Source organism: Struthio camelus, chromosome 21 (genome assembly GCF_040807025.1).
Source record: "Struthio camelus isolate bStrCam1 chromosome 21, bStrCam1.hap1, whole genome shotgun sequence".
NCBI classification, from domain to species: domain Eukaryota; kingdom Metazoa; phylum Chordata; class Aves; order Struthioniformes; family Struthionidae; genus Struthio; species Struthio camelus.
Genome location: NC_090962.1, coordinates 5001 through 18753, shown reverse-complemented (window position 1 = coordinate 18753; position 13753 = coordinate 5001).

Sequence of the window (13753 nt, the reverse complement as noted above, 5' to 3'; positions counted from 1 at the left end):
GTGTGAGCTGCAGTAGAAAGGTGTGTCCTTTGTTGTAGGGCTGTTGGGCGTTGCCTGGCAGAATAGTAACTGTGTTGCCTTTCCTAGGTGCCGCAGGTGTCCGCCCAGCCACAATGCTGGAGTTTGGACAGGCCGCAGGTGAGGGGAGGGACCGTGGTGTTTGGGAGGAGGGTGTTTTTGGTGAAGAGGCTGGAGGCATCTGGCGCGCAGGTGACCGCTTGTGTTGTGTTTTGGCAGGTGGTGAAGGCGAAGGTTTGTGACTGAAGGAAGAGCAGAACGGATGTGCCTGGCATCGAGGCTGGTTCTTGAGGACGGCGCAGCAGTGCTCAAGCTAAGTTGGGAGGGCCAAGCGTGTTGGCTTGTCTTGGGGGGTGTGTGTGTGCGTGTGTTGCCAGTCATTACAGTGTAGAGTCCTCCTGAGGATGAGTGCTGTGTGTGAGGCAGAGGGAGAGGGGGGTGTGCTAGGCCGGGCAGCTCCAGCCTGTATCTGTGTTGTTGTGTGCTGTGTTCTGTGTGTGTTGTAGGTGTCCTGTGTTTTGCTCAGGTGTTGATGTTGCTCTTGTCCTTTGTGCTCATGGAGCACGATGCAGACTTTGCAGGGCTAGCACGGTAGGCGTCTGCAGGTTTTTGGAGTGGCCTGAGCACTCAGTGTTGTGCGAAGGGTTTGCATCTCCTCCTGTGCCGCCCGTGAAAAGGGGCGTTGTGTCGTGCCAGATTTGCATCGTAGCATCTGTGGCCGGCCTCGGGCGGCCGCGCTTCTTCACCTTTGGGGCTCCCTTTCAGGGTTTTCTTCCCTGTGTGATCATGGCCTTGCTTCTTTCTGGCTGGCCTCTTGTCCAGTGATGGTCTTGGCTTTGCTGGCCCCTTTCCGTCACAGGCCATGGTGTTTGACTCTTTCGTGGGCTTTTCCTGAGCTTTGAAGCTGCACGGTTGTGGTGTCATAGGGCTTTGTGCCCGGCAGGGTCTTATGTGTGAGAATTGTTCTTTGTGCCTAGGGCTTTCTGCTGTGTTTGTGTCTGCTGTTTGTGTGTGCATGTTTGTTTGGGGCTGGAGGTGCCTTGCCTGTGGATTATTAGCAATGGCAGCGTGCAGAGTGGAGCGGCATAGGTGAAGGTGTGGGAGGAAAGGGTGGGTGCCGAAGGACTTTGGTTTTGTGGGCATGCCCTCAAGGTGTGGTGTTTTCTGTGTTTTTGCAGGCATTGCGTGAAGTTGTGGCGTAGAGAAGCTGAGTGCCGAGACGGAGGCTGAGCAGGTGTGAGGGGCAGCTTGTCATTGAGCGCTTTATTCTGTGAGTGGGGGGTGTTGGGCTGGTTCTTGGTGATGTCTTCTGTTGTGCTTTTTTTCAGGTGCTGTGGGGGGGCCTTTTGCCAGAGGATTTGGGGTGAGTGGAACGGTGAGTTCTTTGTTGTAGGGCTATTGGGCGTTTCCTGGCGGAAGAGTAACTGTGTTGTGTTGCCTTTCCCAGGTGTTGCGGGTGTCCGCCTGGCCACGATGTTGGAGTTTGGACGGGGCACAGGTAAGCGGAGGGACCGTGGTGTTTTGGAGGAGGGTGGTTTTGGAGGAAGAGTTTGGTGCTGCGTGGTGTGCGGGTGACAGCTTGTGCTCTGTTTTGGCAGGTGATGAGGGTGAAGGTTTGTGACTGAAGGCAGATCAGAGAGAGGAGGTGCCTGGCATCGAGGCTGGCTGTTGAGGATGGACAGTGACGCACAGCAGTGCCCAAGCTAAGTGGAGGGGTCAAGGGTGTTGGCTTGTCCTGGGGGTAGGGGTGTGTGTGTGTGTTTGCTGACCATGAGTGTAGTGCTTTAGGATGATTGTTTTTGGTGAGGTCGAGGCCGTGGGGTTGTGCTTGGGGCCGGGCAGCTCCAGCCTGTGTCTGTGTTGTTGTGTGCTGTGTGTTGTGTGTTGTAGGTGTCCTGTCTTTTGCTTAGGTCTTGATGTTGCTCTTGTCCTTTGTGTTCCTGGAGCACAAAGGATGACTTTGCAGGGCTAGCACAGTAGTCATCTGTAGGCTTTGGGACTGGCCTCAGCGCTCAGTGTTGTGCAAAGGGATTGTATCTGCTGTGCCGCCCGTGAAAAGGGGCATTGTGTCGTTGCAGATTTTCAACATAGCTTCTTTGCCTCTTCTTCGGCGGCCGCGCTTCTTTGCCTCTTCTTCGGCGGCCGCGCTTCTTTGCCTCTTCTTCGGCGGCCGCGCTTCTTTGCCTTTGGGGCTCCCTTTCAGGGTTTTCTTCCCTGTGTGATCGTGGCCTTGGGTTTTTCTGGCCAGCCTCTTGTGCATCCACAGTCCTGGCTTTGCCGGCCCCTTTCTGTCACAGGCCATGGCATTTGAGTCTTTCCTGGGCTTCTCCTGAGCCTGAAAGGCACAGGGTTGTGGTGTTGTAGGGCTTTGTGCCTGGCAGGGTCTTCTGCGTGAGAACTGTTTTTTGTGCCTAGGGCTTTCCTTTGTGTTTGTGTGTGCTGTTTGTGTGTGTGCATGTTTGTTTGGAGGTGGAGGTGCCTGTGGGTTTTAGCGATGGCAGTGTGCAGAGTGGAGTGGTGATGGGGAGTGGATTGGGGATAGGTCTGCCTTTGGGTGCTGCAGTTTGTGTTGCTTTTGCAGATGCAGAGCAGTGTTCCAGGTACTCAAGGGAGATGGAGGAAGACCCAGATGTGCACTAAGGAGGTGAGCTTGTGAGTGCTGTTTGCAGGAGGGTGTCTTGGGCAGCGGTTCCCTGAACAATGTTTGTTTTGTGTTTGTAGGTGGGAAGCCATGAGGCAAATGGGTTGCTTGTGCCTAGGAGGAGCCTGGCCAGGTGAGTGTTGGTGTGAGAGATGGAGCAGAGTGTGGAGCGGGGCTGTTGTGTTGTTGGTGCTGTGCCTGTTGCCCAGTGGTGTTCTGGTTTTGCAGGTGCGTGGCAGAGCTTGGTGTGGCCTCCTGTAGTATGACAGTGGGGAAGGGTGAGCAGCACAGGTAAAAGTGTGGGAGCAAGGGGTGGGTGTGGATGGGGTGTGGTTTTGCAAACATCCCCTCAAGGTGTGGTGTTTTCTCTGGTTCTGCAGGTGTAGGATGCAGTTGTGGTGTGGAGAAGCTGAGGCGGAGGCTGAGCAGGTAAGAGGGGGCAGCTTGTTGTTGAGAGCTTTATCATTTGGTTGGGTGGTGTCGGGCTGCCTCTCAGTAATGTCTTTTGTTGTGCTTTTTTTCAGGTGTTGTGGGGGGTGTCTTCCCGGATGGCTGAGGATTTGAGGTGAGTGGCACGGTGTGCCCTTTGTAGTAGGGCTGTTGGGTGCTGCCTGGCGGAAGAGTGACTTTTGTGTTGTTTTTCCCAGGTGCTGTGGGTGTCCTAGTGTTGGGCAGGATCTCTGAGTTTGGAACGGACGTGTTTCAGGTGAGCGGAGGGACCGTGGTGTTTTGGAGGAGGGTGTTTTTTGGGGAAGAGGCTGGAGCTGTGTGGCATGCAGGTGATGGCTTGTGCTCTGTTTTGGCAGGTGGTGAGGGCGAAGGTTTGCGACTGAAGGAAGGTCAGAGAGGAGGTGCCTGGCATCGAGGCTGGCTCTTGAGGATGGACAGTGATGCACAGCAGTGCCCAAGCTAAGTGGAGGGGGCCAAGGGTGTTGGTGTGTCTTGGGTGGTGTGGGGGTGTGCGTGTGTGCGTGTGTGCGTGTGCTGCCAATCAGTGTAGTGTGGAGGCCTCCTGAGGGTGGGTGCTGTGTATGAGGTAGAGGTGGGTGTGGTAGTCCGGGCAGCTCCAGCCTGTGTCTGTGTTGTTGTGTACTGTGTGGTGTGTGTTGTAGGTGTCCTGTGTTTTGCTGAGGTCTTGACGTTGCTCTTGTCCTGTGTGATTCTGGAGCACGGTGTAAACTTTGCAGGGCTAGGGTGTTAGGCATCTGCAGGCTATTGAGTGGCCTGAGTGCTCAGCATTGTGTCGAGGGATGGTGTCTCCTTGTGTGCCGCCCAGCAAAAGGGTGCGTGTGTTGCACTGAAATAGCATTGTAGCTGTCTGTGGCCGCTCATCTTTGTGGCGATACTGCTCGCCTTCCGTGGCCGTTCATCTTTGTGGCGATGCTCCTCGTCTTCCGTGGCCGCTCTTCCTTGCCTTCCGCGGCCGTTCGTCTTCGCGGCGATGCTCTTCCTTGCCTTCTGTGGCCGTTCATCTTTGTGGCGATGCTCTTCCTTGCCTTCCGCGGCCGTTCATCTTTGTGGCGATGCTCTTCCTCGCCTTCCATGGCCGCTCTTCCTCGCCTTCTGCAGCCATTCATCTTTGTGGCGATGCTCTTCCTTGCCTTCCGCTGCCACTCTTCCTTGCATTCCGTGGCCATTCATCTTTGCGGCAATGCTCTTCCTTGCCTTCTGTGGCCGCTCTTCCTTGCCTTCATGGCATGCTTTCAGGGTTTTCTTCCCTGTGTGGTCATGGTCTTGTGTGTTTCTGGCCAGCCTCTTGTGCATTGATGGTCCTGGCTTTGCTGGCTGCTTTCTGTCACGGACCGAGGCGTTTGACTTTCCTGGGCTTTTCCCGAGCCTCTGAGGTGCACAGTTGTGGCATTGTAGGGCTTTGTGGCCTGCAGGGTCCTATGTGTGAGAACTGTTCTTTCTGCCTAGGGCTTTGTTCTGTGTTTGTGTGTGCTGTGTGTGAGCGTGCCTGTTTGGGGCTGGAGGTGCCTTGCCTGTGGGTTTTAGCAATGGCAGCATGCAGCGTGGAGTGGTGAAGGGGAGTGGATTGGGGATAGGTCTGCCTTTGGGTGCTGCAGTTTGTGTTGCTTATGCAGAGCAGTGTTGTTGGTGCCCGAGGGAGACGGAGGAAGACCGAGATGTGCACTAAGGAGGTGAGCTTGTGAGTGCTGTTTGCAGGAGGGTGTCTTGGGCAGTGGTTCCCTGAACAATGTTTGTTTTGTGTTTGTAGGTGGGAAGCTGTGAGGCAAGTGGGTTGCTTGTGCCTAGGAGGAGCCTGGCCAGGTGAGTGTTGGTGTGAGAGATGGAGCAGTGTGTGGAGCGGGGCTGTTGTGTTGTTGGTGCTGTGCCTGTTGCCCAGTGGTGTTCTGGTTTTGCAGGTGCGTGGCAGAGCTTGGTGCGGCCTCCTGTAGTATGACAGTGGGGAAGGGTGAGCGGCACAGGTAAAAGTGTGGGAGCAAGGGGTGGGTGTGGACGGGGTGTGGTTTTGCAAACATCCCCTCAAGGTGTGGTGTTTTCTCTGGTTCTGCAGGTGCAGGATGCAGTTGTGGTGTGGAGAAGCTGAGTGCTGAGGCGGAGGCTGAGCAGGTAAGAGGGGGCAGCTTGTTGTTGAGAGCTTTATCATTTGGTTGGGTGGTGTCGGGCTGCCTCTCAGTAATGTCTTTTGTTGTGCTTTTTGTCAGGTGTTGTGGGGGGCCTCTTCCTGGATGGCTGAGGATTTGAGGTGAGTGGCACGGTGTGCCCTTTGTAGTAGGGCTGTTGGGTGCTGCCTGGCAGAAGAGTAACTTTGTGTTGTTTTTCCCAGGTGCTGTGGGTGTCCTAGTGCTGGGCAGGATGTCTGAGTTTGGAAGGGACGTGTTTCAAGTGAGCGGAGGGACCGTGTTGTTTTGGAGGGGGGTGTTTTTTGGGGAAGAGGCTGGAGCTGTGTGGCATGCAGGTGATGGCTTGTGCTCTGTTTTGGCAGGTGGTGAGGGCGAAGGTTTGCGACTGAAGGAAGGTCAGAGAGGAGGTGCCTGGCATCGAGGCTGGCTCTTGAGGATGGACAGTGATGCACGGCAGTGCCCAAGCTAAGTGGAGGGGGTCAAGGGTGTTGGTGTGTCTTGGGTGGTGTGGGTGTGTGGGTGGGTGTGTGCCTGGGCTGCCAGTCATTACAGTGTGGAGGCCTCGTGAGGGTGGGTGCTGTGTGTGAGGTAGAGGGAGAGGTGGGTGTGGTAGTCCGGGCAGCTCCAGCCTGTATCTGTGTTGTTGTGTGCTGTGTTCTGTGTGTGTTGTAGGTGTCCTGTGTTTTGCTCAGGTGTTGATGTTGCTCTTGTTCTTTGTGCTCATGGAGCATGGCACAGATGTTGCATCGGTAGCCTGGTAGGCATCCGGAGGCTTTTGAGTGGCCCGAGTGCTCAGCATTGTGCCAATGGATCATATCTCCTTGTGTGCTGCCTGTGAGAAGGGCTGGTGTGTTGCACTGAATTAGCATCATAGCTGTCTGTGGCTGGCCATCTTTGTGGTGATGTTTGAGCGCTTGTCGGCCGCTCTTTGCTCGTCTTCTGCGGCGGCCGCTCTTTGCTCGTCTTCTGCGGCGGCCGCTCTTTGCTCGTCTTCTGCGGCGGCCGCTCTTTGCTCGTCTTCTGCGGCGGCCGCTCTTTGCTCGTCTTCTGCGGCGGCCGCTCTTTGCTCGTCTTCTGCGGCGGCCGCTCTTCGCTCGTCTTCTGCGGCGGCCGCTCTTCGCTCGTCTTCTGCGGCGGCCGCTCTTCGCTCGTCTTCTGCGGCGGCTGCTCTTCGCTCGTCTTCTGCGGCATCCTTTCAGGGTTTTCTTGCCTGCATGGTCGCAGTCTTGGGTCCTTTTGGCCAGCCTCTTGTGCTTCCGTAGTCCTGGCTTTGCTGGTCCCTTGCTGTCACAGCTTGTGGCATTTGAGTCTTTCTTAGGCTTCTCCTGAGGCTCTGAGGTGCACGGTTGTGCTGTTGTAGGGCTTTGTGGCCAGCAGGGTCTTATGCATGGGAATCGTTCTTTGTGCCTAGGGCTTTGCTCTGTGTTTGTGTGTGCTGTTTGTGTGTGTGCATGTTTGTTTGGAGCTGGAGGTGCCTTGCCTGTGGGTTTTAGCAATGGCAACGTGCAGAGTGGAGTGGTGATGGGGAGTGGAATGGGGATAGGTCTGCCTTTGGGTGCTGCAGTTTGTGTTGCTTTTGCAGATGCAGAGCAGTGTTCCAGGTACTTGAGGGAGACGGAGGAAGACTGAGACGTGCTCTAAGGAGGTGAGCTTGTGAGTGCTGTTTGCAGGAGGGTGTCTTGGGCAGCGGTTCCCTGAACAATGTTTGTTTTGTGTTTGTAGGTGGGAAGCCATGAGGCAAGTGGGTTGCCTGTGCCTAGGAGGAGGCTGGCCAGGTGAGTGTTGGTGTGAGAGATGGAGCAGAGCAGAGTGTGGGGTTGTTGGTGCTGTGCCTGTTGCCCAGTGGTGTTCTGGTTTTGCAGGTGCGTGGCCGAGGTCAGTGTAGCCTCCTGTAGCCTGACAGTGGGGACAGGTGAGTGGCGCAGGTAAAGTTGTGGGAGCAAGGGGTGGGTGTGGATGGGGTGTGGTTTTGCAAACATCCCCTCAAGGTGTGGTGTTTTCTCTGGTTCTGCAGGTGTAGGATGCAGTTGTGGCACGGAGGAGCCGAGTGCTGAGATGGAGGCTGAGCAGGTAAGAGGGGCAGCTTGTTGTTGAGAGCTTTATCATTTGGTTGGGTGGTGTCGGGCTGCCTCTCAGTAATGTCTTTTGTTGTGCTTTTTCAGGTGTTGTGGGGGGTGTCTTCCCGGATGGCTGAGGATTTGAGGTGAGTGGCACGGTGTGCCCTTTGTAGTAGGGCTGTTGGGTGCTGCCTGGCAGAAGAGTAACTTTGTGTTGTTTTTCCCAGGTGCTGTGGGTGTCCTAGTGCTGGGCAGGATGTCTGAGTTTGGAAGGGACGTGTTTCAGGTGAGCGGAGGGACCATGTTGTTTTGGAGGGGGGTGTTTTTTGGGGAAGAGGCTGGAGGTGTGTGGCATGCAGGTGATGGCTTGTGCTCTGTTTTGGCAGGTGGTGAGGGCGAAGGTTTGCGACTGAAGGAAGGTCAGAGAGGAGGTGCCTGGCATCGAGGCTGGCTCTTGAGGATGGACGGTGATGCACGGCAGTGCCCAAGCTAAGTGGAGGGGGCCAAGGGTGTTGGTGTGTCTTGGGCGGTGTGTGGGGGGGGGTGTGTATGCGTGTGCTGCCAATCAGTGTCGTGTGGAGGCCTCGTGAGGGTGGGTGCTGTGTGTGAGGTAGAGGGAGAGGGGGGTGTGGTAGTCCGGGCAGCTCCAGCCTGTGTCTGTGTTGTTGTGTGCTGTGTGGTGTGTGTTGTAGGTGTCCTGTGTTTTGCAGAGGTCTTGATGTTGCTGTTGTCCTGTGTGATTCTGGAGCACGGTGTAAACTTTGCAGGGCTAGGGTGTTAGGCATCTGCAGGCTATTGAGTGGCCCGAGTGCTCAGCGTTGCGTCGAGGGATGGTGTCTCCTTGTGTGCCGCCCACCAAAAGGGTCGGTGTGTTGCGCTGAATTTGCATCGTAGCTGTCTGTGGCCGCTCATCTCTGTGGCGATAGTGCTTGCCTTCCGCGGCTGTTCATCTTTGTGGCGATGCTCCTTGCCTTCCGCGGCCGTTCATCTTTGTGGCGATGCTCTTCCTTGCCTTCTGTGGCCGTTCATCTTTGCGGCGATGCTCTTCCTCGCCTTCTGCGGCTGCTCTTCCTTGCATTCCGTGGCCGTTCATCTTTGCGGCGATGGTCTTCCTTGCCTTCCATGGCTGCTCTTCCTTGCCTTCTGCAGCCATTCATCTTTGTGGCCATGCTCTTCCTTGCCTTCCATGGCTGCTCTTCCTTGCCTTCTGCAGCCATTCATCTTTGTGGCAATGCTCTTCCTTGCCTTCTGCGGCTGCTCTTCCTCGCCTTCATGGCATGCTTTCAGGGTTTTCTTCCCTGTGTGGTTTCAGCCTTGGATCTTTCTGGCCAGCCTCTTGTGCATTGATGGTCCTGGCTTTGCTGGCTGCTTTCTGTCACGGAGCGTGGTGTTTGACTTTCCTGGGCTTCTCCCGAGCCTCTGAGCCGCACAGTTGTGGCATTGTAGGGCTTTGTGGCCCGCAGGGTCCTATGCGTGAGAACTGTTCTTTCTGCCTAGGGCTTTGTTCTGTGTTTGTGTGTGCTGTGTGTGAGTGTGCCTGTTTGTTTGGGGCTGGAGGTGCCTTGCCTGTGGGTTTTAGCAATGGCAGTGTGCAGCATGGAGTGGTGATGGGGAGTGGAATGGGGATAGGTCTGCCTTTGGGTGCTGCAGTTTGTGTTGCTTTTGCAGATGCAGAGCAGTGTTGTGGGTGCCCGAGGGAGACGGAGGAAGACCGAGATGTGCACTAAGGAGGTGAGCTTGTGAGTGTTGTTGGCAAGAGAGTGTTCTGGGTGGCGGTTTGCTGAATGCTTTTTGTTTTGTGTTTGTAGGTGGGAAGCCATGAGGCAAGTGGGTTGCTTGTGCCTAGGAGGAGCCTGGCCAGGTGAGTGTTGGTGTGAGAGATGGAGCAGTGTGTGGAGCGGGGCTGTTGTGTTGTTGGTGCTGTGCCTGTTGCCCAGTGGTGTTCTGGTTTTGCAGGTGCGTGGCAGAGCTTGGTGTGGCCTCCTGTAGCATGGCAGTGGGGAAGGGTGAGCGGCACAGGTAAAGGTGTGGGAGCGGTGGGTGGGTGTGGACGGGCTGCGGTTTTGTGGGCATCCCCTCAAGGTGTGGTATTGTCTCTGGTTCTGCAGGTGCAGGATGCAGTTGTGGTGTGGAGAAGCTGAGCGCTGAGGCGGAGGCTGAGCAGGTAAGAGGGGGCAGCTTGTCGTTGAGAGCTTTATTCTGTGGTTGGGTGGTGTCGGGCTGCCTCTCAGTAATGTCTTTTGTTGTGCTTTTTTTCAGGTGTTGTGGGGGGTGTCTTCCCGGATGGCTGAGGATTTGAGGTGAGTGGCACGGTGTGCCCTTTGTAGTAGGGCTGTTGGGTGCTGCCTGGCGGAAGAGTGACTTTTGTGTTGTTTTTCCCAGGTGCTGTGGGTGTCCTAGTGCTGGGCAGGATGTCTGACTTTGGAACGGACGTGTTTCAGGTGAGCGGAGGGACCGTGTTGTTTTGGAGGGGGGTGTTTTTTGGGGAAGAGGCTGGAGCTGTGTGGCATGCAGGTGATGGCTTGTGTTCTGTTTTGGCAGGTGGTGAGGGCGAAGGAAGGTCAGAGAGGAGGTGCCTGGCATCGAGGCTGGCTCTTGAGGATGGACGGTGACGCACGGCAGTGCCCAAGCTAAGTGGAGGGGGTCAAGGGTGTTGGTGTGTCTTGGGCAGTGTGTGTGGGTGGGTGGGTGTGTGTGTGTGTGTGTGTGCTGCCAATCAGTGTTGTGTGGAGGCCTCGTGAGGGTGGGTGCTGTGTGTGAGGTAGAGGGAGAGGGGGGTATGGTAGTCCGGGCAGCTCCAGCCTGTGTCTGTGTTGTTGTGTGCTGTGTTCTGTGTGTGTTGTAGGTGTCCTGTGTTTTGCTGAGGTCTTGACGTTGCTCTTGTCCTGTGTGATTCTGGAGCACGGTGTAAACTTTGCAGGGCTAGGGTGTTAGGCATCTGCAGGCTATTGAGTGGCCCGAGCGGTCAGCGTTGTGTCGAGGGATGGTGTCTCCTTGTGTGCCTCCCACCAAAAGGGTTGGTGTGTTGCACTGAATTTGCATCGTAGCTGTCTGTGGCCGCTCATCTCTGTGGCGATAGTGCTTGCCTTCCGCGGCCGTTCATCTTTGTGGCGATGCTCCTTGCCTTCCGCGGCCGCTCTTCCTCGTCTTCCGCGGCCGTTCATCTTTGTGGCGATGCTCTTCCTTGCCTTCTGTGGCTGTTCATCTTCCGCGATGCTCTTCCTCGCCTTCCGCGGCTGCTCTTCCTTGCATTCCGTGGCCGTTCATCTTTGTGGCGATGGTCTTCCTTGCCTTCCATGGCCGCTCTCCCTTGCCTTCTGCAGCCATTCATCTTTGTGGCGATGGTCTTCCTTGTCTTCCATGGCTGCTCTTCCTTGTGTTCTGCAGCCATTCATCTTTGTGGCGATGCTCTTCCTTGCCTTCCATGGCTGCTCTTCCTTGCCTTCTGCAGCCATTCATCTTTGTGGCAATGCTCTTCCTTGCCTTCCATGGCTGCTCTTCCTTGCCTTTGTGGTATCCTTTCAGGGTGGTCTTCCCTGTGTGGTCGTGGTCTTGGGTCTTTCTGGCCAGCCTCTTGTGCATTGATGGTCCTGGCTTTGCCAGCTGCTTGCCATTATGGGCTTCTCCTGTGCCTGTGAGCTGCAGGGATGTGTTGTTGTAGGGCTTTCTGGCTGAGAGTGTTGTTTGTGCTGTGATTTTTGTTGTGTCTGTGTGTTTGTGTCTTTGTGGGTGGAGCTGGAGCTGCTTTGCCTGTGCGTGTAGTTGAGGGTGTGGGCTGTGCTAAGTACTGTATCCATGGGTCCTTGTTAGGGTTTCTGTGAGAGTGAAACTGTAAGGCAAAGTGTAGTTTTATTTTTTGTATATTTATTTATTGATGGATAGGAATGGTGTTTTTGGTGGGAGCCTGTTCACGGCAGTGCAGTGTTCCCTTTTAAATGGGTGGAAATTGGCTGTGTTAGTAGAGGTGAGGAAGGGCTGCGGTGGGAGGGTGTGGGTAATTGTGTGGTTGTTGTTTGGGTTTGGTATTGAGTGTATCCAAGTCTGTATGCATGTGTTTGGTTTGTTTTCTGATTGTACTTAGCATTTAGAGGTTTTGTTTTAATGGAAACCCCCAGGTGGTTGAATTTTTTTTTCCCCCTGACTTTTTTTTCCTGTGGTGTTGTTCACTGCCTGAGGTGATTTGATCATTGCCAATGTTGCTGTGCAGGTTGGGCTGGGTTTTTTTTTTAGGCAGGGTGGTATGTGGAAACGCTTGGTAATGCTGTTTCTGTGAGCGGTCCTAAAAACTGGTGCTGTTTGCCATGTAGTGCAGGGAGGCAGAGTGCCTGTGGTGGGACTGAGTGGGCAGTTGTGTGGATGTTGGGTGGTTTTTGGTATGGAATGTGTCTAACCTTGTATGTACCTTTTGTTCTTACAGGCTGTAGTTAGCAAGTAAAATTTTTTCCATTTTTATTTTTTAAAAAAAAACCCCAGCCGGGGGATTTTTTTTTTGCTTCCCCTGGCTGGGTTTTTTTTTCCCCGGTCCCGGTCACTCTGCGAGGCGACGATCATCGCCAATGTTGGTGCGGAGCTGTGGCTCGGGGCCGGGGTTTTCTAGGCAGGGTGGTATTTGGAAGCTCTCGGTAATGTTGTTACCGAGAGTTGTCCCAAAAAACTGCAGGTGTTTCCTTGTAAGTGCAGGGAGGCAGAGTGCCTGTGGTGGGACTGAGTGGGCAGTTGTGTGGATGTTGGGTGGTTTTTGGTATGGAATGTGTCTAACCTTGTATGCACCTTTTGTTCTTACAGGCTGTAGTTAGCAAGTAAAATTTTTTCCATTTCTATTTTTTAAAAAAAAAACCCCAGCCGGGGGATTTTTTTTTTGCTTCCCCTGGCTGGGTTTTTTTTTTCCCCGGTCCCGGTCACTCTGCGAGGCGACGATCATCGCCAATGTTGGTGCGGAGCTGTGGCTCGGGGCCGGGGTTTTCTAGGCAGGGTGGTATTTGGAAGCGCTCGGTAATGTTGTTACCGAGAGCTGTCCCAAAGAACTGCAGGTGTTTCCTTGTAAGTGCAGGGAGGCAGAGTGTATGCTGCTGGATGAGTGTAGCATTGGTGTGATTGTAGAGAAGGTTGGTGACGAGTGTGTGCAGCTGCTGTGGATGGTGGGCTGGTATGTTATGTTGTCGGGGTGGTTTTGTTTAGTGTTTTGTAACTGACATGTCTTTCCCCCCTCCCTTTTTTTTTTTTGCAGGTGCAGAAGCAGCTGTCGTGTAGTGTGGAGATGAGCATGCTTATGTAGTGAGGAATGAAGCTGGAGGTGTTTCTGATGCTGTTGGAATAAGGAGATTGTTGTGGGTTTTTTTTTTTCTTTTTGGAGCAATAAAGATGATAGAGGTGGCTGTGTTTGTGTCTCCTTTCAAATAAAGAGAATGTTGTTGTTTGTTTCTGTTGTGTTATTTCCAGTACATGTTGCATGGAAGTCCTTTGCTCTTGTTCATCTTCTCATGTGAAGTCAAAATAGGAGAGAAAATTTATCCTGGTTCTTATTTGTATGGTGGTCTTTCTATGGCCTCCTAAAAAAGAAAGAAAGAGCGGGACAAATTTTTTCTCTTATTTTGTCTCTCATTGACCTTCTTTGTTTCTTTCTCTGTCCTGCCTTGCTGTCTTCCTTTGCTTTCCCCCTCTTGCTTTGTGCTTACCTTTGCTTTCTCCCTCTGTGTTCTTTCCTGTAGGTTTTCTATTTTATCTCTACTGTGATAATGTTAGCCTTATGTTGATTATTCTATTTCTCCTTATTTCAGTATATCTCCTTTTTTTTTCCTTTTCCTCTGTGGTTAGATTCCCCCCTCTGGGCTCTTTTTTTATTTTATGATTTTTGTCCACTTCAATTTTGTCTATCTCCTCTTTCCCTCTCTTTACTCTTTCCCTCTCTTTACTCTTTCCCTCTCTTTACTCTTTCCCTCTCTTTACTCTTTCCCTCTCTTTACTCTTTCCCTCTCTTTACTCTTTCCCTCTCTTTACTCTTTCCCTCTCTTTACTCTTTCCCTCTCTTTACTCTTTCCCTCTCTTTACTCTTTCCCTCTCTTTACTCTTTCCCTCTCTTTACTCTTTCCCTCTCTTTACTCTTTCCCTCTCTTTACTCTTTCCCTCTCTTTACTCTTTCCCTCTCTTTACTCTTTCCCTCTCTTTACTCTTTCCCTCTCTTTACTCTTTCCCTCTCTTTACTCTTTCCCTCTCTTTACTCTTTCCCTCTCTTTACTCTTTCCCTCTCTTTACTCTTTCCCTCTCTTTACTCTTTCCCTCTCTTTACTCTTTCCCTCTCTTTACTCTTTCCCTCTCTTTACTCTTTCCCTCTCTTTACTCTTTCCCTCTCTTTACTCTTTCCCTCTCTTTACTCTTTCCCTCTCTTTACTCTTTCCCTCTCTTTACTCTTTCCCTCTCTTTACTCTTTCCCTCTCTTTACTCTTTCCCTC